Below are 26,648 nucleotides of genomic sequence, written 5' to 3'. Positions count from 1 at the left end.
CAGTATCTCATATGGGCTTCCCAAGTGGCCAAGTGATAAAGAACCTGCCTGCCAATGCAGGTGACTTAAGAGATGTGGGTCCAGTTCCTGGATTGAGAAGATCCCCTGGAGAAGGAAATGCAACCCACTCCAGTATTCTTCCCTGGGAAATCCCATGGACAGAGGAGCCTAGTGGGCTCCAGTTCATGGGGTCACAAAGAGTCGGACACGACTGAAGTGACTTAGCACACAGGAATATCTCATATACATCTATAAATGGCACAGAGAGACTAGGAAATAAATTGAGTTTGGTTCAACTTGAAGCAACATTAAGAAATACTTCCCAGGCTTCCCTGGTGGTCCAGTGGCTTAGAATCTGTGCTTTCAGTGTATGGCCCTGGTTCAATCCCTAGTTAGGAAATTAGATCTCATATGTTGCAACTATGAGTTTGCATGCTGCAGCTAAGATCCTTTGTGCTCCTACTGAAAGGTTGCTGTTGAACCACACAAAGATGCCGGGATCCTTGGCCTCTGGAGGAGAAGAATTCAATCCGGGGCCAGAGACGAGGCTTGATCCCTCAGAGCTTTTGTGTAATAAAGTTTTATTAAAGTATAAAAGAGATAGAGAAAGCTTCCGACATAGGCATCAGAAGGGGGTAGAAAGAGTACCCCCTTGCTAGTGTTAGCAATAGAGTTATATACTCTCCAATGAATCCAAAGAATGTCTGGAGGTTGTAAAGACCTCACCAGACCTACTCCCATAATTTACATTTTAAGATAACAGAATTAGCCAGAAGGTTTAATCCAGACACTGTCCTCAGGCAGGATACATTATTGTTATATAATCCTAGGGAATGTAGAGGAAAAAAAAGTTTGTCCTTTCTTCCTTCTTGAGAATTCCAGACCCCTCTTTCCTTGGGGACCCCTAGACTTCTTATCAACCTGCCTAGGAAATGACTCTCTCACTACCAAGACCCAGTGCAGCTGAATAAATAATTTAAAAAAAAATTTAGTGGGGCTTCTCTGGTGGCTCAATAGTAGAGAGTCCGCCTGCCAATCAGGGGACATAGGTTCAGTCCCTGATTCGGGAAGATCCTACATGCCTCAGAGCAACTAAATCCGCGTGTTTCAACTACTGAAGCCCACGAGCCCTAGAGCTGTGCTCTGCAACAAGAGAAGCCACCACCAAGAGAAGCCTGTGCACTGCAACTAGAAAATAGCCTGAGCAACAGCAAAGACCAGCACAGCCAAAAATAAATAAATTTTTTTTAAAAAAGGAATTTAGGTGAGACAGGTGTTCTAACTTTAATGTTGCCGCTGCTAAATTGCTTCAGTCGTGTCCAACTCTGTGCAACCCCAGAGACGGCAGCCCACCAGGCTCCTCCATCCCTGGGATTCTCCAGGCAAGAACACTGGAGTGGGTTGCCATTTCCTTCTCCAGTGCATGAAAGTGAAAAGGGAAAGTGAAGTCGCTCAGTTGTGTCTGACTCTGAGCAACCCCATGGACTGCAGCCTACCAGGCTCCTCCATCCATCGGATTTTCCAGGCTAGAGTACTGGAGTGGGGGTGCCATTGCCTTCTCTGAACTTTAATGTTATTATTAGTTTTAAAAACTTTAAGTACAGAGACCTATCAGAGTTTGACCTTCCCTAGAGCTGATGCTTCCTCATGACCCACCCCCACTACCCCACCCCAATAAAAGAGAGGCCGTGAATAGTGTTCCTGCAGTGTAAGGAGGCACAGCCAGGTGGGGAGGAGTCCCAAAGCCCTGCTACCTCCCTGCTCATCAGGAGCACATCCCTACCACAAAGGAGGCACAGGAGACACGGCAGTGAGTGGTGGGATTTCTCTAGGACACAGTAAAGAGACATTTAATCAAAGTGTTGAGGGAGCAGTTTGAGAGACCCATAACCTACAAAAATCATGGCAGTCACTCTTCCTTTACTCTCCTTTCAACCTCTGAGTGGGTTTATCTTTCTTTTCTTTCTTTCCTCCACATCAGATAATCCCCTAAACCCCACTCCTGTTTCATGTTTCAGCCACCTACCATAACCAGTGAGTGATAAGCACTTCACTCCATTTTCCTGGCTGGCCTTTGCTATTTTCCATCAGCTTTTGGTTTTTTGGTGAAACCATTCACAAATTGAATTTTTGTGGGTCCACACCTGTAACATATCAGGTTTGAATTTTGATCTGTTAGATCTTTATGTTTTCCTTTAAGAAAAGGAAAACCTAAGAACTAGAGAATCCAGAAAAAGGTTTAAATGTCCTCTCTCCACCCTATAAATACTTCACCTACATCTAGCTTGTTGATAACTCATTTGAGGGCAGTGAAATTCAGTAGCCTGACCAGGAACAAGTGCTATTGACTATCGTTTCTCATTTATTTTTCTTCATTCCAGCTTACTATAAGCCTAACATATTCAACACCAGAGTAGCTGAAGAAAGACAGACGTGAATTACAATGTAATTAGGTTCATATGTCACTGTGACAGGCAACTGAATAAATCTCCATTTTATTGCACGTGTAGCCAGAAAAACTCTATTTATTCCACGTTTCTTAGTTCCTGAAGAGTCAGTTCCTTTTCTCTGGTCACACATAACCTGCTTGCCAGTGCCTTGTGGAATCTTCTAGAAGTTTAAATCCAAATGCCTTCAAACTTCAAAGAGGTCATGAGATAAAACATCCCAGTATACAGACCAAGACAAGAAAGGCGACTTTTACAAATGAGTCACTTGAGTGGGTATCTCTTGTAGGGGATACAAGGATTAGTATAGAAGAGTTGAACAGATCATTGGAATTCCATTAGCCACAAAAATAAGAGCATGTTGTTGTGTAGCATGAATGGAGGCTGCAGAGGTCTGGAGCCAGGATGGTCAGAATTGAGCCTAACTTTGGGTCTGGAGAGTGGCATTCCATCCAGCATGGAGTTAGCTTTGTGAGGATTAAGGTATATCTCGTCCCTAGATCCGGGAGAACAGACTATCACAACAATATGGGGAAAAGGGGGCAGTGACTGAAGATAGAAAATCTAGGGACTTCCTTGGATTTCTGGTGGTTAAGAATCTGCCTTCCAATGCAGGGACGCAGGTTCAGTCCCTGGTTGGGGAACTAAGATCCCACATGCCATGAGGCAACTAAGCGCACGCACTGCAACTACTGAGCCCCTGTGCTCCAGAGCCTGTGTGCTGCAGCTAGACAGTCCATGCGCCGCAAGGAAAGACCCACATGACGCAACTAAGGCCTGATGCAATCAAATAGATACTTTTAAAAAAGAGAACAGAAACGTGTAGTTACCACAGGGGAAAAGGCCAGGGGCAGGGGGAGGGATAAATGGGGATTAGCAAATACACACTACTATATATAAAATAGATAACCAAAAACGACCTACTATATAGCATCAGTTCAGTTCAGTTCAGTCGCTCAGTTGTGTCCGACTCTTTGTGACCCCATGAATCGCAGCACGCCAGGCCTCCCTGACCATCACCAACTCCTGGAGTTCACCCAGACTCAGGTCCATTGAGTTGGTGATGCCATCCAGCCATCTCATCCTCTGTCGTCCCCTTCTCCTCCTGCCCCCAATCCCTCCCAGCATCAGGGTCTTTTCCAATGAGTCAGCTCTTCGCATCAGGTGGCCAAATTTCTTCCAAGGAAATCCCAGGGCTGATCTCCTTCAGAATGGACTGGTTGGATCTCCTTGCAGTCCAAGGGACTCTCAAGAGTCTTCTCCAACACCACAGCTCAAAAGCATCAATTCTTCGGCACTCAGCCTTCTTCACAGTCCAACTCTCACATCCATACATGACCACAAGAAAAACCATAGCCTTGACTAGATGGACCTTTGTTGGCAAAGTAATATCTCTGCTTTTGAATATGCTATCTAGATTGGTCATAACTTTCCTTCCAAGGAGTAAGCATCTTTTAATTTCATGGCTGCAGTCACCATCTGCAGTGATTTTGAAGCCCCCAAAAATAAAGTCAGCCACTGTTTCCACTGTTTCCCCATCCATTTGCCATGAAGTGATGGGACCAGATGCCATGATCTTAGTTTTCTGAATGCTGAGCTTTAAGCCAACTTTTTCACTCTCCTCTTTCACTTTCATTAAGAGGCTTTTTAGTTCCTCTTCACTTTCTGCCATAAGGGTGGTGTCATCTGCATATCTGAGGTTATTGATATTTCTCCCGGCAATCTTGATTCCAGCTTGTGCTTCTTCCAGCCCAGCGTTTCTCATGATGTACTCTACATATAAGTTAAATAAGCAGGGTGACAATATACAGCCTTGACGAACTCCTTTTCCTATTTGGAACCAGTCTGTTGTTTCATGTCCAGTTCTAACTGTTGCTTCCTGACCTGCATACAGGTTCCTCAAGAGGCAGGTCAGGTGGTCTGGTATTCCCATCTCTTTCAGAATTTTCCACAGTTGATTGTGATCCACACAGTCAAAGGCTTTGGCATAGTCAATAAAGCAGAAATAGATGTTTTTCTGGAACTTTCTTGCTTTTTCCATGATTCAGCGGATGTTGGCAACTTGATCTCTGGTTCCTCTGCCTTTTCTAAAACCAGCTTGAACATCTGGAAGTTCACGGTTCACGTATTGCTGAAGCCTGGCTTGGAGAATTTTGAGCATTACTTTAGTAGTGTGTGAGATGAGTGCAATTGTGCAGTAGTTTGAGCATTCTTTGGCATTGCCTTTCTTTGGGATTGGAATGAAAACTGACCTTTTCCAGTCCTGTGGCCACTGCTGAGTTTTTCAAATTTGCTGGCATATTGAGTGCAGCACTTTTCACAGCATCATCTTTTAGGATTTGAAATGGCCCTTCACCTCCACTAGCTTTGTTTGTAGTGATGCTTTCTAAGGCCCACTTGACTTCACATTCCAGGATGTCTGGCTCTAGGTGAGTGATCACACCATCATGATTATCTGGGTTGTGAAGCTCTTTTTTGTACAGTTCTTCTGTGTATTCTTGCCACCTCTTCTTAATATCTTCTGCTTCTGTTAGGTCCATACAATTTCTGTCCTTTATCGAGCCCATCTTTGCATGAAATGTTCCCTTGGTATCTCTAATTTCTTGAAGAGATCTATAGTCTTTCTCATTCTGTTGTTTTCCTCTATTTCTTTGCATTGATCACTGAGGAAAGCTTTCTTATCTGTCCTTGCTATTCTTTGGAACTCTGCATTCAAATGGAAATATGTTTCCTTCTCTCCTTTGCTTTTCACTTCTCTTCTTTTCACAGCTATTTGTAAGGCCTCCTCAGACAGCCATTTTACTTTCTTGCATTTCTTTTCCATGGGGATGGTCTTTATCCCTGTCTCCTGTACAATGTCATGAACCTCATTTCATAGTTTTTCAGGTACTCTGTCTATCAGATCTAGTCCCTTAAATCTATTTCTCACTTCCACTGTATAATCATAAGGGATTTGATTGAGGTCATACCTGAATGGTCTAGTGGTTTTTCCTACTTTCTTCAACTTAAGTCTGAATTTGACAATAGGGAGTTCATGATCTGAGCCATCTCAGCTTCCAGTCTTGTTTTTGCTGACTGTATAGAGCTTCTCCATCTTTGACTGCAATTCACTCTCTTATAATAACCTATAATGGAAAAGAATCTGAAAAACAAAATGTGTGTGTGTGTGTTTGTGTGTATAGCTAAATCACTTTGCTGTTTACCTGAAACATTGTAAACTAACTGTACTTCAATTCAGAAAAAAAAATTGTTGCATGTATCAATACTTCATTCCTTTTTCTTGGTGAGTAGTATTTCAGGTCCCCCATTCAGCCTCCATTGACACTTGAGGGGTGGTATCTTGTTCATTATTCTCATAGTAGTAGTGTTAGTTGTTCAGTTGTGTCTAACCATTTATGACCCTATGGACTGTATATAGCCCACCAGACTCCTCTATCTGTGGAATTCTCCAGGCAAGAATACTGAAGTGGGTTGCCATTTCCTTCTCCAGGGGATATTCCCAGCCCAGGGATTGAACCTGGGTCTTCCACATCGCAGGCAGATTCTTTACCATCTGAGCCACCAGGGAAGTCTTAGCTGATTACTAAGCCTCAGTCCTGGGCCGGGGTGGATATTCCTGCTTTTGATGTGGGTGGTTTCATCTGACACCGCAAGGGAGGTGGCTCCTTATCACCTGATAGTGGTGACGGTCCTGACTCTCCAGTGGTCATGTTGTGACACCACCCCAGTGAGGTGTTGGGGGACCTCACTGGGTAGAAGTCTAGGCTCCCCACCAGGGCTTTGCTGGCATGGGTAGATATGGGGGCCACCAGGTTTTTTGAGCATGGTGTTTGGCAGGGGTGCAGCTTTTATTATTTAAATGTCTGCTGTCTTGCTAGGCTACCCCTTTCCTTGGGAGAGCAGGCTCTTGTTGGGGTCACCTTTTTCATCTGTGCCCTTTGATGTTGCCAGGTTGCTTGCTTCAACACTAAGCAAGGAGCGGCTGAAACAAACAGAAATAAGAACGACTCTCCACCATGTTGTTCTGTGGGTCCTGAGATTCCTAGCTGGTCTGTCTTCTGTTCTCCACCTTTCGGAGTCTTCTTAAGTTTGTTTTAAATCTAACGTCCAGGGTTTTAGTTATAGTTAACAGGAGAGATGGGTAGGAGTGTGTCCACTTCATCTTCCTGCTCGCAGAAGTCCTAAGGTTTCATTTTTATCAGCTTGGTTTCTCCAGGCTCAGTATTTTATGAACATGCGGCATTACTTAACAAACCAGAAGGGCACCAAACCACCTGCAGGAAACATTTGTTTCTAGGATTTATGTAAGAAGAAAAGTGCCTACCACGTGCTTGGCACTTTACGCATCATTTCACTTAATCCTCAGAATAACGCCACAGGGAGGATATTATTAACCCTGACTTACCGAGGTGAGATCTGAGGTTCAGAGAAATTAAGTAACTTGTTCCAGATCACACAGCTAGTAGTTAGCAGAGCCAGAATTGGGGGCCAGTTTTGCCCACATTTTTCTCCCACCACAGTCAGCTTTCTAGCTCACTGACATGGAGATGATCTTTCTTGCTTCTTTTGTACACTTGTGCTTAGTAAATCCCATGTTAGGTGCAAGGGAAAGAAGTGAAAGTCACTCAGTCGTGTCCAACAGTTTGTGACTGCATGAACTATACAGTCCATGGAATTCTCCAGGCCAGAATACTGGAGTGGGTAGCCATTCCCTTCTCCAGGGATGTTAGGTGAAACCTGTTCAGATATGTTATGTGTATAAATTGCATAAACATGAAGGAGTCCTACACTTTGTTGTTCAGTTGTGTCCAGCTCTTTATGACCCCATGGACGGCAGCATGCCAGGCTCCTCTGCCTTCCACTCTCTCCCAGAGTTTGCTCAAATTCATGTCCATTGAGTTGGTGATGCTATCTAACCATCTCATCCTCTGCCACCTCTTTTTCCTCCTGACCTCAATCTTTCCCAGCATCAGGGTCTTTTCCAATAAGTTGACTCTTTGCATCAGGTGGCCAAAGTATTGGAGCTTCAGCTTTAGCGTCAGTCCTTCCAGTGAATCCTCAGGGTTGATGTCCTTTAGGATTGACTGATTGATCTCCTTGCAGTCCAAGGGACTTGCAAGAGTCTTCTCTACCACAATTCAAAAGCATCAATTCTTCAGCTTTCAACCTTCTTTATGGTCCAACGCTCACATCTGTACTGACTTCTGGGAAAACCATAGCTTTGACTATATGGACCTTTGTCGGCGAAGTGCTGTCGCTGCTTTTTAATACACTGTCTAAAAGCTTGTCATAGTTTTCCTATGCTTATAGAAGGTAATTAATAAATACCAATAGGATCAAATTAGTGAGATTCTGCGATGCTAACATAATCCAGTATTGCAATATCAAGCATGTCCATGGGGTAATAAATTCCAGAAGCAAATAAATATCTACAGAATCATAAGTCTAGCAACTCATGGGCACTCTTTACAAGAATGTTTGCATTTTGGGGGTGAATGAGACTTTTTTTAGAACCTGAAATATTTGTCTGCATGTAGAATATCCAGATAATATTTTTCACTTGTGAAAAATCATTGATTTTGTTTAAGCTTAGTAATGAGCTCGGAGAAGGCAATGGGAACCCACTCTAGTACGCTTGCCTGGAGAATCCCATGGATGGAGGAGCCTGGTGGGCTGCAGTCCATGGGGTTGCACAGAGTCGGACACGACTGAAGTGACTTAGCAGCAGCAGTAATAAGCTGGTCATAATTATGGAACACAATCCTTTCTGAGTCAGGGATTTCAACTCCTACTTTAGTGTGAAAGAAGTTGTGGTAAAATTCTTTCCTGAGGAGTTCTGTATACATTATGAGTTTAGACGTATTTTCTGTCTGCTGAAATTTAACTTACATAACCTCAAAATCTCTTTCCTTCTTTTTTTCTTTCCCCATTTTTTTCTTTTTCTCAATATTTGGCAATACTTGAATTCCTTGGCGAGTTTCAACTCTGAGACAGCTATGGATAATTCAAGTTTAATCCTGTTCAAAATCCACATTCAAAATCTTTTGTTTTTCTTTCTGTTTGTGAATTACAGGAGTTTCTAGTACAAGACAGTGATTGAAAAGAAAGACTGCTAATGGAAGTACAGTATGTGATGTATTATTTATTTATTGAAAATATAGATGGTATTACACATGTGATACAAATGTCTCTATTTCTCAGATTTTAATAAGACTTGATTCTTACAGAGTTACTGGAAGAGACTAACATTTTCTGGGATCCTATAAGGGGCCAGGCACTGCGTGGACTTTTTAATAGCGTCTCAGTGGTCATTATTCCTACTTTACCAATTAGGAAACTGAAGTCTAAGAGGTTTACATTATGGTGTAATAGAATTGGGATTGACACAAGTCTTTCAGAACCTAAGGCCTGTGCTCTTTCTAAGACACCTCCCTCATGCCATGCTGGAAAATCCTCTTAAGCCAAAAAGCAAGGAATTAACCTCTTGCATTCTGAAGAAGACTTATTTAAAAATTCATTTCCTAGGTTAGCACCAGTCACTCAACTCCTCCTGTTGGTCAGTTGTCTAGCTGTCTAATTTATTCCTTCTTTCTAGTCCAGGGCTTCACAGTTCTGACCACACATCAGACTCATCTGGAAAACTTAAAAAAAAATAAATGTCAGGCTCCACACCACCAAGATTCTGATAATCAGCCCAAGGTGGGGACCAGACAGCTGTATGTGTATATGGATGGCAGGCGGACTCTTTACCTTCTGAGTCACCAAGAACCAGCATTTAAAGCCCTCAGCTGACCCTGATACACGCAGTCTCTTCCCTCCCTTGAATTGCTGACGTCATTCCCTGCGACGGTTAGCTTTACATGTCAACTTGACCGCGCCCAGATATTGGTCAAGCACTATTCTGCATGTGTCTGTGAGGGGTTTCTGGGTGGGATTAACATTTAAGTCTAACTAAAGAAGATGACCCTGTACTGTGGGTGGACCTCACTCAGTCCTTTGAAGACTGACGAGAGCAGAAAGGCTGACACCCTCCTGTCAACAGGTCCTTCTGTCTGACTGCCTTGAGCTGGGACATTGGTCGCCTCCTGCCTTCAGACTTGAACTGAAACTCTGCTCTTCTTGGGTCTCGAGTCCATTGACTTTCAGACTGAAAACTTACACCATTGGTTCTCCTGGTTTTTAGGCCTTAAGATTCAGACTAACCCATCTGCATGAGCTTCCCTGGGAACACAGAGGGTAAAGAATCTGCCCATAATGCCGAGACCCAGCTTTGATCCCTGGGTCAGGAAGATCCTTTGGGGAAGGCAACGACAACCCATTCCAGTATTCTTACCTGGAGAATCCCACGGATAGAGGAGCCTGGAGGGTTACCGTCCATGAAGTTGCAAAGAGTCGGACATGACTGAGTGACTAACAACCCATCCGCTATCCTGGGTCTCCAGCTTGCCAACCAGAACTCTTGGGGCTTCTCAGCCTCCACCACCACATAAAACAATTCCTATGCATCCTGTTGATTCTGTTTCTCTGGAGAACCCTGCTTAACACATTCTTTTCTTTTCTTTTTAAAAAATTTTATTTATTTATTGGCTGCACTTGGTCTTTGTTGCTGCGCTCGGGCTAGTCTCTAGTTGCGGTGCCTGGGCTTCTCATTGCGGTGGCTCCTCTTGTTGCTGAGCACAAGCTGTAGGTGCGCAGGGCTCAGTGATTGTGGTTCATGGGCTTTGTTGCTCCTCAGCATGTGGGATCTTCCCGGACCAGGATCGAACCCGTGTCCCCTGCATTGCAAGGTGGATTCTCTACCAGTGGATCACCAGGAAGGTCCTAACACACACCTTTCTAAGATTTCTAGACACCTTTCTGTGTCTGAGCTTTTTCATACTTTAGGTCCCTGGAGACATCACAAGGAAAGCACTTTTGAAATGGGGTTTGGATGGACACCCCCTCAGATGACTGTGGTCCCATCACAGGAAGGGCAGCCTGGGGAGTACAGGCAGCTCAATATTAGGTGCCCACTGTCAACTCACATCATCTAGTCACGCCTTGGGGGATCTGGAGTCAGTCTGCTCAAGGTTTTGAACAGATGGATAAAGCTGAACTTGGGGTCTGGAGCCAAGCATTGAGTGAGGAGGTGATTACTCAAAGAGACTAGAGAAAATTGAAGCAGAGAGAGCTGCAAGCAGGTTCTAGAGAACCCCGAGGGCCAGGCCAGTGTCCCATGCCAGTCTCAGGGAGCCAGAGAGGAGGGCAAAGTCAAAGGCTCAGAAGCCTAGCAGAAGTAGCCAGGATGGGATGGGGTGAAAGGGAGAAGGTAGACCAGAAGTCCCCACTGTTGCACTCTGTACCTCATTTCTGTGGCTACCCACCATGTGGCCATGAATGGGTCAGCCTGGTTGAAAGGTCTTTGTAGTGGTGGCAGATTTTTCCTTCAGTTTATACAGCCCTATCCTTAGCCCCACTTTAAATCAATATGTGGCTCCGTCCTGTCTTTTGAAAATTTTGTTTTATTCAGGAACACAAGTTCATGGCTTGGTCAAAAGAAGCCTTGGTTTACAACACCATAATCCAGTTCCCCATAAATTTCTATCACACTGATAATATCTTTAAACATATGAAGTGGTGCTTTGAGATTCTATATTGTTAGAGTACATTTTAATTCATTTTAATGTCTTGTAAATAGCAGGCAGAGGAATGATATTCTTATTTTATCATTTGTTTGTCTTTTTTTTTTTTTTTCCAATGTTTTTCCAGGCTTTGAAAACAATCACTAATAAACAAACAAAGCCACAGGAATTATTCCAGTTCAAGGGAATAAACAGATGTCAAGGGATCAAAAGAAGTCACTGAAGTTCAGCTAACAGTGCTTTTGTTACTATTGGGTTGGCCAGAAATTTCATCTGAGTTTTTTAACTTTTTGGCCAACCCAATATATTACACTAGCGCCTCGGTGCTTCCTTGTTTAAAGATGAAGACATGAGAGTTTCCATTTCATACATAATCTTCACATGGTTTTGCTATTCTCATATTTTAAAAATAAACCAACTAGAAATACATTTGGGAAAAAAGGAAGATGAACTGGGATGGATCTTAAAGTTCTTCTAATTCCAGAGCAACAAAAGACAACCTCTTCCCCCACCCCCGACTTTTTAAAGTATCATAGTTATGTGAGAACAACAGGTGACCCAAGCTGGTGCCACGTTTACCTAGCTTCAGGTAAACTGGAAGGTTGCCCAGGAACCTGGTAAAATGGGCTGTGGAGACAGTTATGGGTATTTTGGATTCAAAAGGATAACTCTTCTCTTTTGCCCCAACTGGATAATTCCCTTAGCTCTCCACTCTGGTTAGCTAATGGAAATGTGACTGTAGTCATCAACTCCGTTATCTTTTGGATAGAGATTTCCAAAAGAAATTAGATGGATATGTTTTCAGTTAAAGCTGTCTTTTCAGAAGGCTGGACAGTAAAGCGTCACTGAAAATAAAACACTGACAACAAAACACTCTTTGCTTGATATACTGTTCTTTAGTGCCTCTAGGCAAGTGTGAATAGTATTAGCACACCCAGTGCTCTGCGTACTCAAGGGTGGGGCAGAGAGGTGCTGCTAATCTGGATTTTCCCACTCTGGTCATCAGAATCTAGTTGCCTGTGTCCACATCTATTTATAACAGCCCCTGAAAGGGTTCCCCCCCTCCCCCCATGGTCTGTAGGAGGACAACAAAGGGATTCCTTGGGAGTGATTGAAATCACACTCTGTGATAAGTAAAGGCCTTATACAATTTGCCATTCATGTGGAGATACAACAAACCACCCAGAAGATAAAGTGGGGTTTGCGATTAGTTACCACTTGGTCACCCTTAGCCAGTGGCTGTGGTCCACACTGAGTCCTTTCTATCATGATGGCATCGTCTTTGGTTTAGTTTGTACTTAACTTTCCAAAGGTCTCTCCTGAACTAGTCACACACATCTCTCAGTCTTTGTTTCTTAAAGCCTAGGAATCAAGTCTGTCCAAGTTCCTCTCAATAGGATTAGCATGCTTCTGAGTGCTAAGACTATAGATGCCAAGTGGGGGAAAAAAAAAACCCTTTTGAAGAAGAAAGTAATTTAACCCTTGAAGGAGAAGTGAATGCAGGTGGGTCACTGTCAGGAACCAGGGACACCATAAGACGCTGCCTGTGAAGCCCTTGAACGCTTCCCCAGAGGGGTCACTAAGGCCATGGCTGCTTAGTCACTTTGTGCCCAATTTACATGTGTCTTTTGTGCATGTGCCTGAGCCTCCAAGAGGCTCCCAAACACAGACCTAAAAGCGATCAACAAGCTTTCATGGCTGCCCGGGGTGGAGGGATGTTACATCAGCTATGGAGACAACCCTAATTCAACTACTGAGACCCTTATTATGTGAAGGCTAAACATTTCACAAGGCAGGACTTCCCTGGATCCTTTAGATCCCTGCCAGATTTCTCTTAGATCTTTTTTTTTTTTTAAATGTATTTGGCTGTGTTGGGTTATAGTTATGGCATGTAGGACCTTTTAGCTGTGGCATGTGAACTCTTAGCTATGGCGTGTGGAGTCTAGTTCTCTGACTGGGGATGGAACTCCTGCACTAGGAGTGTGGAGTCTTAGCCACTGGACCACCAGGGAAGTCCCTAGCATAGTCTCTTGAGATATTTCTTAGACAATCTCTGAGGAGACAATAGCTCAACCTTATAAACCAGAACATGGGATGCCAAGAGAATGCATTGTGGGTCTAAGGTCAGCCCTGGCCCTTCCCTTGGCATCTGGAGACTTATAGATGCTGACATCACAGAACACTGAAGACAAGTCTTTGGTGACAATTAGAAAGTACCTTTTCTGTTGGTAATAATTGTGCTTTCATGAGCAACTAAGGAGTTAAGAGCTATTTTACTTTTTGAAAACCTGATCTATTTCCCCTGGAATAAGGCTTGAATCCCTGTAAGGAAAGTGTTAGAGTTAGTCGCTAAGTCATGTCTGGCTCTTTGTGACCCCATGGACTGTAGTCTGACAGTCCATGGGATTTTCCAGGCAAGAATACTAGAGTGGGTTGCCATGCCCTCCTCCAGGGGATCTTCCTAACCCAGGGATTGAACCTGCATCTCCTGCTTTGCAGGCAGACTGTTTACCATATGAACAACCAGGGAAGTCCATTCCTGCAAGGAAGCCAAAAGCAATTGGATTGCTGTGACTGACATAATTTTTGGAGATTTTACAGAGGAATTATTGAGAAGACCAGACAATATGAGCAGATGAAATATGAAATATGAGCAGGCAATATGAAAGATCTGAAGCAAATAAAAATATTTGATTTCACTCATTTGTAACTATTTTTTTAAATTATTTATTTAGTTAGTTTTAAAATTTTTTTGGTTGCAGCACAGTGGCATGCCAGAGTTTAGTTCAGTTGCTCAGTCGTGTCTGACTCTTTGCGACCCCATGAATCGCAGCACTCCAGGCCTCCCTGTCCATCACCAACTCCCGGAGTTCACTCAGACTCACATCCATCGAGTCAGTGATGTCATCCAGCCATCTCATCCTCTGTCGTCCCCTTCTCCTCCTGCCCCCAATCCCTCCCAGCATCAGAGTCTTTTCCAATGAGTCAGCTCTTCGCACGAGGTGGCCAAAGTACTGGAGTTTCAGCTTTAGCATCGTTCCTTCCAAAAAAATCCCAGGGCTGATCTCCTTTAGAATGGACTGGTTGGATCTCCTTGCAGTCCAAGGGACTCTCAAGAGTCTTCTCCAACACCACAGCTCAAAAGCATCAATTCTTTGGCACTCAGCCTTCTTCACAGTCCAACTCTCACATCCATACATGACCACAGGAAAAACCATAGCCTTGACTAGACAGACCTTTGTTGGCAAAGGAATGTCTCTGCTTTTCAATATGCTATCTAGGTTGGTCATAACTTTTCTTCCAAGGAGTAAGCGTCTTTTAATTTCATGGCTGCAGTCACCATCTGCAGTGATTTTGGAGCCCAAAAAAATAAAGTCTGACACTGTTTCCACTGTTTCCCCATCTATTTCGCATGAAGTGATGGGACCAGATGCCATGATCTTCATTTTCTGAATGTTGAGCTTTAAGCCAACTTTTTCACTCTCCTCTTTCACCTTCATCAAGAGGCTGGTGCACTGGGACGACCCAGAGGGATGGTATGGGGAGGGAGGAGGGAGGAGGGTTCAGGATGGGGAACACATGTATACCTGTGGCGGATTCATTTTGATATTTGGCAAAACTAATACAATTATGTAAAGTTTAAAAATAAAATAAAATTTAAAAAAAAAAATTAAAAAAAAAAGGAAGAAATAAGAATACAGACAAACAGTAAAAAAAAAAAAAAAAAAAAAAAAAGAGGCTTTTAGTTCCTCTTCACTTTCTGCCATAAAGGTGGTGTCATCTGCATATCTGAGGTTATTGATATTTCTCCCAGCAATCTTGATTCCAGCTTGTGTTTCTTCCAGCCCAGTGTTTCTCATGATGTACTCTGCATAGAAATTAAATAGGCAGGGTGACAATATACAGCCCTGCTTGACATACTCCATTTCCTATTTGGAACCAGTCTGTTGTTCCATGTCCAGTTCTAACTGTTGGTTCCTGACCTGCATACAAATTTCTCAAGAGGCAGGTCAGGTGGTCTGGTATTCCCATCTCTTTCAGAATTTTCCACAGTTTCTTGTGATCCACACAGTCAAAGGCTTTGGTATAGTCAATAAAGCAGAAATAGATGTTTTTCTGGAACTCTCTTGCTTTTTTGATGATCCAGCGGATGATGGCAATTTGATCTCTGGTTCCTCTGCCTTTTCTAAAACCAGCTTGAACATCTGGAAGTTCACGGTTCACATATTGCTGAAGCCTGGCTTGGAGAATTTTGAGCATTACTTTACTAGCGTGTGCGATGAGTGCAATTGTGCGGTAGTTTGAGCATTCTTTGGCATTGCCTTTCTTTGGGATTGGAATGAAAACTGACCTTTTCCAGTCCTGTGGCCACTGCTGAGTTTTCCAAATTTGCTGGCATACTGAGTGCAGCACTTTCACAGCATCATCTTTCAGGATTTGAAATAGTTCAACTGGAATTCCATCACCTCCACTAGCTTAGTTCGTAGAGATGCTTTCTAAGGCCCACTTGACTTCACATTCTAGGATGTCTGGCTCTAGGTGAGTGATCACACCATCGTGATTATCTGGGTCGTGACGATCTTTTTTGTACAGTTCTTCTTTGTATTCTTGCCACCTCTTCTTAATATCTTCTGCTTCTGTTAGGTCCATACCATTTCTGTCCTTTATCAAGCCCATCTTTGCATGAAATATTCCTTTGGTATCTCTAATTTTCTTGAAGAGATCTCTAGTCTTTCCCATTCTGTTGTTTTCCTCTATTTCTTTGCATTGATTGCTCAAACTTGCACTTCCTGCAGTGGAGGCATGGAGTCTTAACCACTGGATCCCTAGAGAAGTCCCTGAACAGCTACTTGAAAATGCCTAAATACTGGGACTTGCCTGGCAGTCCAGTGGTTAAGAATCCACCTTGTAATGCAGGGGAATGCAGGTTCGATCCCTGTTTCGGGAACTAAGATTCCACATGCCTGGGGGCAACTAAGCCCAGGCACCGCAACTAGAGAATCGCACGGGGTGGACTGAAGAGCCCATGAGAACCAAAAAAAAAAAACAAAACCCAAACAAACCTAAATACTAGGGAGGTTGAAAGCAACCTGGATGCAGATAGTATCACCAAGAGCTTATGCAGTTCCTAGGTGAGAATTGCTGGGTGGAGATCACAAGACATCCGAGTGCAAGAAGGTCTGTGTCCCATTAGAGGCTTTAATGAGATCCGTGTCCCCATGTAGATAAGTCCCAAGGAAATAAAATTCCATGAACTAATCTCATGTTGGTTTCACTAGGGATAAAGAATGCATCTTAACAAAATAAGGAAGGACAGTTTATTTTTCAGGAAGCTGTAACCATATGTTCCCAGATGCTGCCTTGCTCCAAACCTCAGGGAAAGGAGGGTTTAAACTACTTATTTTGAAAAAAAAATCCATACTCAAATGATTATTTCTTAGAACAGGACAACGAGTCCTCCAAAAGAGTAAATGTCACCAGAACAATAATAAATAATGACACACAGTCAGGCACATCTCACGTTGCACAAGCAACAGCCACGTGCTCAGGCATTTCTGCAGTGATTGAAGACACATCTGGAGAGTTGTAAACATCCATCACAGATCTGAGGGTGCATCTCAGGATTTCAGGACCACAGTGGGCTGGTTGTTGACCATTAGTGACGATCCAAGTATTCCCGAAATCTCGGCAGGACTTCTCCGGGTTTGCATGACACAGCTGAAATACTACTCAGTGTAAGAAAGGACCTGGGGGTGAAATAACCCTTCAGGAAGCCTAATAAAGAAGAAAGGAAATGTGCCGTTTAAAGCCAAAATTGCTTTCCTGAAGCATGGTCAAATCATACATGAAATACAATGGCCTCTCCCTGCCAAGGGAGTAATCGCTCATTTCCCCTCATGCCCTGGACCCTTGTTTCCTCTAAGTTTTATGGCATGTTTAAGCCGACATTATTGGTCCTTCCAAGTGCATGAATTTATGACAGACCAAAAGGATCCATTTAGCCTATAAACTGTTGAACGCACAACTGGCATGATCTAGACTCAGTCGGTCTGCTTTGAGGGCATATGAACCTATCATTATCCAGCATGCAGAGATGATCCAGATTAGAACTTATCTGGGTCTTTTCCATCTTCTGTAGCAGTGGTCCCCAGCCTTTCTGGCACCAGAGATCAGTTTTGTGGAAGACCAGTTTTTCCATGGTGGGGAATGGTTTCCGTGCATTACATTTACTGTAATGTAATTTACTGTACTTTATTTCTGTTATTATTACATCACCTACACCTCATATCATCAGGGATTAGGTCCCAGAGGTGGGGAACCTCTGTTCTAGATGCCCACTCTCTCCACCCTTTTTTTTTGGGCAATCTCATTCCTCCCAGTACTACTGGCAGACCTGAAATGGGGACACAGATGGAGATGAAGAGGGTTCTCCATTTATACTAAAAGAGAGCAGCAAGTCCTTGCTGAAACCATGTCAGGAGTTTCTATAGACTCTGAATACATAGAACTTCCCTGTGGCTCATTGGTAAAGAATTCACCTGCAATGCAGGAGACCCAGGTTCAGTCCCTGGGTCGGGAAGATCCCCTGGAGGAGGAGATGGCAACCTACTCCGTATTCTTGTCTGGAGAATTCCATGGACACAGGAGCCTGGTGGGCTACAGTCCGTGGCCCACGGATTACAGTCCACAGCTTAGTCAGACACGACACCATCACCACTGCAGCTGCCACTCTGAGATACCCTTTAGGGCTGTCTGAGAACCGAGCCAGACAGGGGTCTTTCCTAGGTTGGGCTCAGTTCAGTTCAGTTCAGTCGCTTAGTTGTGTCCGACTCTTTTTGATCCCATGGACTGCAGCACACCAGGCCTCCCTGTCTATCACCAACTCCCAGAGTTTACCCAAACTCATGTCCATTGAGTTGGTGATGGCATCCAGCAATCTCATCCTCTGTTGTCCCCTTCTCCTCCTGCCCTCAATCTTTCCCAGCATCAGGGTGTTTTTAAGTGAGTCATCTCTTCACATCAGGTGGCCAAAGTAGTGGAGTTTCAGCTTCAACATCAGTCCTTCCAATGAACACTCAGGACTGATCTCCTTTAGGATGGACCGATTGGATCTCCTTGCAGTCCAAGGGACTCTCAAGAGTCTTCTCCAACACCACAGTTCAAAAGCATCAATTCTTCAGCACTCAGCTTTCTTTATAGTCCAACTCTCACATCCATACATGACTACTGGAAAAACCATAGCCTTGACTAGACAGACCTTTGTTGGCAAAGTAATGTCTCTGCTTTTTAATATGCTGTCTAGGTTGGTCATAACTTTCCTTCCAAGGAGTAAGCGTCTTTTAATTTCATGGCTGCAGTCACCATCTGCAGGGACTTTGGAGCCCCAAAAAATAAAGTCAGCCACTTTCCACTGTTTCCCCAACTATTTCCCATGAAGTGATGGGACCAGATGCCATGATCTTCGTTTTCTGAATGTTGAGCTTTAAGCCAACTTTTTCATTCTCCTCTTTCACTTTCATCAAGAGGCTCTTTAGTTCTTCTTCACTTTCTGCCATAAGGATGGTGTCATCTGCATATCTAGATCGGGTTAGTCCCAAGTAAATTGTGAAGCAGATGACAATTAATTTCCCACCACTCTCCTCCTCACATATGGGGCAGGGGACCTTGCTCCTTCTCAACACCTGGCATCTGCCTGGATTGAAAAACTCCACTTAACGACCAACTGGTAACAGCACAAAGCCCAGTCTCACCCTGCAGCATCTGTCTCTTAACCAGGGTTAAAACTCAAGCCAACAACCTGCCAGAAAGACTTAGAGAAAGCTTCAGATGAAGGTGGGCACCATGTGTGTTCTGTTCCTGCGTGTCTCCCCCAGAATCTGACCCTTCAGAGGAATTCAGTAAATATTTGCTAAATGGATGAATAAATAAGTGAATGACATGACCAGGGGTGGCAGAGCACCACCTGCTCTTGGAGCTGGTTTCGAAAGAAAGGACTCTAGCTTCCAGCTGCAGCAGCCGGGGGATGGAGGAGAAGGAGCCGCCTGGCCCCCACTTCACCACCACGCACACCCACCCAGTCTCTAGTGCTGGGGATCCCATCTTCCCACCGCCACCCCAAGCCATCTGAAGTTCACTCTGTCAGTAGCATCTTATGCTCTGCCTGAGACCAGCAGGGTAGAAAACATCCCCGACCTTAGAACCCTGTGGTGCATTTTCCAGCATGGCATTTTGGGTTCGGGTTCTTGTGTGCTGTTTTGGGGTTGTTGTGTTTGGTTGGTTTGGAGCTGCTGATGTGAAGTAGCCCGGTTTCTGTGGGTGGCTCTGAGATGCCTGGCGTTATTTGGACCGACTCTGTTGTCTTAAATTGGTAACAAGATCAGAGGGATCTGGATATGTTAAGTTAGGTTTCAGGTCTGGACACTGCATCTAGGCTGGTATTTGATTCTTTCCTTCTTGTCTTATTTAAGTCCACGAGTATATAAACACATCCAAGTAGAGAGAAAAGAGGCAGCACTTGGATGAGGGCAAAGCCATCGGCTTACATATCTCCTCACCCCACCCCAGAAAATGTGGAGGTTTCCCCACCTCTGTTCCTATCTTTGATTGGCGTCAATGTCAAGGTCGCTTTTTGTATAATTCATGACTTCTGTGAATTTCTTTGTAGATGCCACCAAGCCAAATAGTTCTGTGTATAAGCTAACTTAGGGTCAGCTTACAGTTAACTGGGGCTTCCCTGGTGGCTCAGATGGTAAAGACTTTACCTGAAGTGAAGGAGACCCAGGTTTGATCCCAGGGTTGGGAAGATCCCCTAGAGAAGGGGATGGCAACCCACTCCAGTATTCTTGCCTGGAGAATCCCATGAACAGAGGAGCCTGGTGGCACAGTCTGTGAGGTAGCAAAGAGTTGGACATGACTGAGCAACTAACACCCTCACTTCACTTTCAACTAGTTCCTCTAATTCTTCCCCAGCTTGAACCCTCCTTTCCCATCTGTGAGGTCTTCCCATGGCTGACCTTGCTGCAGGCAGCTACCCGCCCCCTGCCACCAGGTCCCATCCTGCATCAGGACCACTGAGTGAGCAGAGCTGCTCCCACTCTCCGAGGGAGCCTGGCTGGGGCACACTGGTTGTTTTCAAGCATTAAAGAAAAGTCTTCACAGGCAACAGAGAAGAAATCTGCTGATCTTGGGGTTTTAGCAGAGAAGTGGGTGGAAAGGGAATTTGCTGCTTGTTCCTTGCATCTTCACCGTGGTTGCTTGTCTTGGATAAAGCAGCAACATTCCTCTAAAACTAGAAATTGTGACCCTTGAGATTGAATGTGTCTATTTTTTCAAACCCAGAAGAGTCTGACAAAATCAGTTTACTGGAGGTGTGAAGACTGTAGATACAACTGTTACTGGAAGAGAGGAGGTATGGGCCAATGGGCAGAGGAACAGCAGACACCCTCCAGTGCCTCGTGGTTCCCATGCTTCATTGATATTCTGTGGAGGAAAGACGTATAGGGGGAAGAAACCCATTTTGGGGTTTTTTAACCTAAAAAGTTAGGTCGTATACCTTGATGCTTTCATATTGTGGTGCTGGAGAAGACTCTTGAGAGACCCTTGGACTGCAAAGAGATCAAATCAGTCAATCTTAAAGACATCAACCCTGACTATTCAATGGAAGGACTGATGCTAAAGCTGAAGCTCCAATACTTTGGTTAGCTGATTTGAAGACTGACTCATTGGAAAAGACCCTGATGCTGGGAAAGATTGACGGCAGGAGGAGAAGAGGGCAACAGAGGATGAGATGATTATATGGCATCACTGACTCAATGGACATGAATTTGAACAAACTCCAGGAGACGGTGGAGCCTGGCATACTGCAATCCATGGAGTTGCAAAGAGCCGGACAACAGCAATAACATACCTTACCTGCTTCCCTTTGGAAGCATTTGAGACATCTGGACATGTTCAGTAGCTTCCCTTCCCTTGTTGGAAAGCGTGCTAAACCAGAAATGTTGTAGATGTGGAATCAACTGTGAAAGGAGCATTTTTCTGGCAGCCCCCAAACCCTCTGTGTTTTTTTCCTGACATGGTATTAACCCTGAGTGAATGATCAGGCTAGTCTTTAATCTTTTTGGAAATTTTTTTTTTTTTTTTTTTTTTTTTTGTAATTGACATATAGTTGATTTACAATGTTGTGTTTATTTACTTATAAATTTGTGACCATGCCCTGCAGCATGCGGGATCCTAGTTCCCCCATCAGGGGTCAAACCCGCATCCCCTTTGTTGGAAGGTGGAATCTTAACCACTGGACCACCAGGGAAGTCCCCAGTCTTTAGTCTTTTTTCTCCAAGTTTTCCAGTTCAAAGGCAGAGAGTGTTCTGTGCCTGGTTAAATGGATTTACCAGTTGTATTATCTAGTTTTTAACCTTCACAAAATGGATACTGGGCTTGAAAAGACTCCCATAAAGGAATCTGAGATTAGAGATAACACTCTAATGATACAGTTCCCAGGAAAACCAAACAAAAATGGTGGAAGTAGCCCTCCTGCTGAACCCATTGCAGAATGTTTGCCAACCACACATCCAGGTCACTGTGTTACAAAGCAGAAACAGTGGCAGTCTAATTTGATTTGCCAAGCAGTTGGCCAGAAAACCTCCCAAACATGTGAAAATGTCACTGGGAATCCGGATGAAAATTTACATGTATAATTATTTTGTGTTTCAGTTGCTCTGTTATGTCTAACTCTCTTTGGATAAATCTCAAAGTCTATTTTGTGCTCTGAACTGTTAAATCAACTCCGGGATTGGTGATGGACAGGGAGGCCTGGCATGCTGCAGTCCATGGAGTTACAAAGAGTCAGACATGACTGAGCAACTGAATTGAACTGAACTGTTAAATAATGACAGTAGCCTGTGTAGATAATGTACATGTTAACAAACAAAGAACAGAAAAAAATGGGACTTCCCTGGTGGTCCGGTGGCTAAGACTCTGCACTCTCAATGCCAGGGGCCTGAGTTCGATCCCTGGTCAGGGAACTAGATCCTTTGTGTCGCAACTGGAAGATCCTGCAAGCCATAACGAAGATTGAAAATCTTTCATGCTGTAACTAAGACCTGGCACACCCAAACAGATAATTATTTTTAAAAAGTATTTTTAAAAGTAAGGAATAGGGGGATATATGTTCAAAATGAGTAGAACCCATTACTCTAGGAAATGGCATCTCCTGAGATGGCTGGTCAAAGGCTGGTGGCATGTCCAAACGTAGAAGTGGCCTCAGAGGACAGGCCTGCCTGCAAACGAAGTGTGAGGGATGATGGAGGCCACTGGTGAAAAGTGCAGAGCGGGGAGGACATTCTGCAGAGACCAGGAGGATGGGAAATCGTCCACATTTCCAGAGATATGAAGAACTAAGGAAGGACCTGAGGAAAATGGATGCCAAAGAACACCAAAAGAACAGTTCTGTCTTGGAGGTGGGTCTAAAGCAAAATGAATACTTCCAGGTCCCCTGGCCACACAGAGACCCATTGATTCTCAAAGAATTCAAGGCAGCCTCTCTGTGCAGAGGTCTAGCCTTCAGAGAACCCAGACTGGGGTACATGTTGATTCGAACCTTGGGCCTCTTGCCTTTAATCATACTGGTATGTGTGGCCTGTTCTAGTTAAGGCAAGCACACTTTAGGGTTTCCCTGGAGGCTCAGATGGTAAAGATGAGCAAACTTTAGAACGTCCATCACTTTTCAAGATTTCTGGGAAGAAAATACTGATGATCTCCTGCCAGTGTTGCCACATTCCTTTGTGCAGGTTTTGCTTTTCAGAAAGGCTCCCAGAAGGGCTGAGCCGCCTGAAGGGGGCACATTTTTATAATTCACACAAAGTCACCTGTGTGGACCTGCCATGGCCATGACCTTGCTGTGACTTTTTTTGCCTAACAGAGCTGAAATTGGAAGAAAAAAAAAAGACCCAGCAGACAAAACACTAAGTCTGATGGAATTTCCCCTTTCCAACAGGAGTGTGGCTTGGGGTGCATGTGTGCTCAGTCATGTCTCTTTTCTAACCCCGTGGACTCGACAGCAACCTGCCAGGCTCCTCTGTCCATGGGATTTCCCAGGCAAGAATTCTGGAGTGGGTTGCCATTCCCTTCTCCAGGGCATCTTCCCAACCCAGGGATTGAACCTGCATCTCCTGTGTGGCAGGCGGATTCTTTACCACAGGGGAAGCCCGTGGCTTGGGGTAGGCTCTGGTAAAGTAGGTTCACAGGGCACTCACCTTCAGTGCTGTTACAGAGGTCCCTTGAAATAGGATTAGGTAGCGGAGAGAAATGCAGGTGAAATATACACAGTAGTCACCAAGCTCCATCCGAGAGTCTATAGGGATTCAGAAAAAGAAAGCACATTGATTCTCTTTTGTGAGCAAGACTTTTGTTTTTAAACTTTTCACTTTATATTGGAGTATAGCTGATTAACAATGCTGTGATGGTTTCAGGTGAACAGCGAAGGGACTCAGCCACACATATACAAGTATCCATTCTCCCCCAAACTCTCCTCCCATCCAGCCTGCCACCTAACATTGAGCACTGAGCAGAGTTCCCTGTGCTATACAGTAGGTCCTTGTTGGTTATCCGTTTTATGACCAAGACTTTTGGAGGGGTTGCACAAACGCTGTTGATTTCCAGAAGCTAACAACCCACATTTTCCCATTCATTGCGTGCGGCCTGTCTTTCCCAAACGCATTTTCTTTGGGGTCCTCACCAAAGAAGGACAAAGAGTTCATTGCCACTCTAGCTGGAAAGTGACAGAAGAATTCAGTGGAGGCTGGAGGGGATGTCACCTACATTTGCAAAGCTCATGGTAAAGTCTTCAAACTAAGCAACTTGACAGCTTCGGACCAGCGCCTTGGCCGTGGGCTTGGGGTTGCAGAGGGCCTGTAAATTGCACCGTAATGGCTGGTGCCGCATCAGGAATAAACATGTGCTTTGAGTTTTCCAAATGAGTCAGACGCACGTCACGAGATAAATGCTGATCGCAAGCAGATGTGACGTGTATGTTTCAAGAGAGACGAGCAGAGGGGGATTGTGTCTTGGCATGTTCCACACTTGAGATGATGGACTGACACTTCATGGAGTCTGGTCCCCTAACAAGAAACATGGGGTGGTGAGTGATCCCCCCCGCAAGCCCTTCTTTCTTTCCGTAAGAGGAATCTACGTTTTAAGACTTCAATGTAAACGTGCTCTGTCTCCAATTTGTCGGCTGACTCTAATCACCTCGGAACTTATATAAACTCTAGGTGAGTAATTTCCCCAAGTGCAGTGCCCCCTTGGAATGTGTGTGCTGTGAACTCAGATTAAACTTTTAACCTCACATTTTTCTGGGAAGGATTATTATCCCTGTTTTTATTGTTTAAAAAAAAGGGAATCAGAGGCTAAAATGTCTTGTGCTCTTTCTGAGGTTGAGTTGATACACCTCACCCGAGCCTGTCCTTTGCTCTGTGTATGCCCGGAGACTGGGGACACTTAGCTCCCTAAGCTCGAGATGAGAGGATCTAGGGTGCCCAAGTTGGGACTCTACCCCTGCCTTCTTGTGATACTCCCAACTGAATTGTGAACTGTTTGTAAGACCCTCTGCCATCCCCACTCAACTACAGAAGCCCCAGGTGTCTTTCTGCTCATGTACACCACATCCTGTTGCCAGGTGACGTACAGAACTCGTTCGTCAGCAGAGCGGGTGGTCTGGGTCTTAGGTTTCTGCTGTTTCTGCTGCTGCTCTTCTGGTCTTAGGTTTCTCCATGTTTGGCTTTCCTGCACCTCATCTCCTTCTTCCAGCAATTGGGTCAATGCTAGGCTATCCAAGAGTGTTTGCTGAACTATCCCAAATGCCAAGCTTGAGGGTACCACCTCTGTTTGCAACCTTAGTCCCTGTACTCTTTATCACTCCCTGGGTCTGTCAGCTGAATCTGTTAGCCCTTTAATACAAGGGTTTTTTTGGACTGCATTGGCATCAAAGTGGAAACAAATGGACTGGCTTATTCTCCCAGGAGCTTCTGGTTATTTGTACTTTGGTTTTTGTTGGGTGACTGCCACGAGGCAGCTAGTACGGTGTCTCGGGAGGAACGGTGGGCAGGGAGCCCAGTATTGGTTCTGCTGCCTTGGTCTGTGTGGCCTTGGTCAAGTCAGTGTGTCTGACGGGGCCTCGGCTTGTCCATTTGTCAGTTGGAGGTCTTGGATTCAATTGTCTTCCTGTTGAAACAGTAATAATCCCCTTAGTTTTACTGTCAGGTTTCAAAGGAAAGCAAACCCCAAAGCAAGAGGCAAAAATGGGAAAGCTTCAAGGTGGAAAGTGCGTGCTTGTTGTATCTCTGAGCAAGGCCCTTTTTCTATGGCGTGAGACAGCATTCTGCTGAGGCTGCTGTGATGCGCTTTTCGTGTTGTATTTTATCATCCTGTGGATATTCTGGATTCTTGAGCAAACAAGAAACACACTTTGCTGGCCCTGGAAGAGCCAGGGAGCCTGGAGAAGCATCGTTTCCATTCCAGTGTTTGGAAAACGGATTGACTCATTGGTTTCTGGTGTTAACTTTCCTCCAGACTCATATGCATAGCCAGCTCCCCCTCCCCAGGCTCCCTGCTTCCCCAGGATGCCTCCCACCCCCGACTTCCCTGGTCCCTCTCCTCTGGCCTGTGGAATCACAAAACAGAATCAGCTGCACTTTTTTCTGTTTCTGGCTTCCTGTGATTGCTTTTCTTGTGTTGGCCTCATCCATGGTAAATAGTTGGAACTGACCAAGTATCAAATGCCACAGGCAGAAGCTGAGTTGGGGGTGGGGGAGCATCCAAGTACTGCGGTCTCTGGAAGAGAGTCTGGGGACTGGGGTCTGCTCTGAGGACTCATATCCTGTGCTCTGAAAGACAGTATCAGCCGCATCTGTGCCTCCAGCCATCACGCCACGAAGCCCACGTGCACAGGTTGAGATACATTTTGTTATCAACCTTCGTAACAAGCATCACAAGGTCCCACATGCTGGTGCTGGAACAGGAGCACCCATTTATTCCTTAATTTTACAATTGTGGAGCACCTGTTGTGTATCTGGAACTGTGGTCAGGCACTGGAGATACAAAGACAAGTACAGATAGCCTTGCCTTCCAGGGCTTTATGCTGTCTCAAAGGACGGAGAGCTACCCTGGTGGCTCAGTGGTAAAGAATCTGCCTGCAATGGACCCCAGTTCTGTCCCTGGGTCAGGAAGATCCACTGGAGGAGGGCATGGCAACCCAGTCTAGTATTCTTGCCTGGAGAATCCCATGGACAGAGGAGCCTGGAAGGCTACAATCCATGGGATTGCAAAGAGTTGGACATGGCTGAGTAACTAACACTTTCATAGGACAGAGAGGTGTACCTGGTCTACTGTATAATGTGTGTGCTACGCTGCTGGTATGGATGAAAAGCTGTACAGGAGCAGAGATGGGAACTCTGCATTCTGCCAGGATTTTGCTTGACTAAGAGACAGGATTTTGCTTGACTAATGATGGAGAGCTACCCAGATGGTTCAGTGGGTTAAGAATCTGCCTGCAATGCAGGAGACATAGGAGACGCAGCTTCAATCC

The 26,648-nt window shown here is 44.7% G+C and overlaps 1 protein-coding gene across 5 annotated transcripts in view; it reads left to right on the top strand.

The window, feature by feature from the left end:
• COLEC12 (collectin subfamily member 12) overlaps window positions 1-26,648 on the top strand; it is a 183,087-nt gene that overhangs the window by 71,991 nt on the left and 84,448 nt on the right. For 4 of the 5 annotated variants that reach the window (XM_055559431.1, XM_055559432.1, XM_055559433.1 and 1 more), the window contains exon 1: window positions 24,076-24,336. The exons of the other annotated variant lie outside the window; for it this stretch is intronic. The gene's annotated coding sequence lies outside the window, so the exon portion shown is untranslated. Of the gene's footprint in view, window positions 1-24,075; window positions 24,337-26,648 lie in introns of those variants that run through there. 5 annotated transcript variants of the gene reach the window in all.

Source organism: Bubalus kerabau, chromosome 21 (genome assembly GCF_029407905.1).
Source record: "Bubalus kerabau isolate K-KA32 ecotype Philippines breed swamp buffalo chromosome 21, PCC_UOA_SB_1v2, whole genome shotgun sequence".
NCBI classification, from domain to species: domain Eukaryota; kingdom Metazoa; phylum Chordata; class Mammalia; order Artiodactyla; family Bovidae; genus Bubalus; species Bubalus kerabau.
Note: the sequence above shows the minus strand (reverse complement) of the source record. Positions and strands in the feature narration are given on the sequence as shown.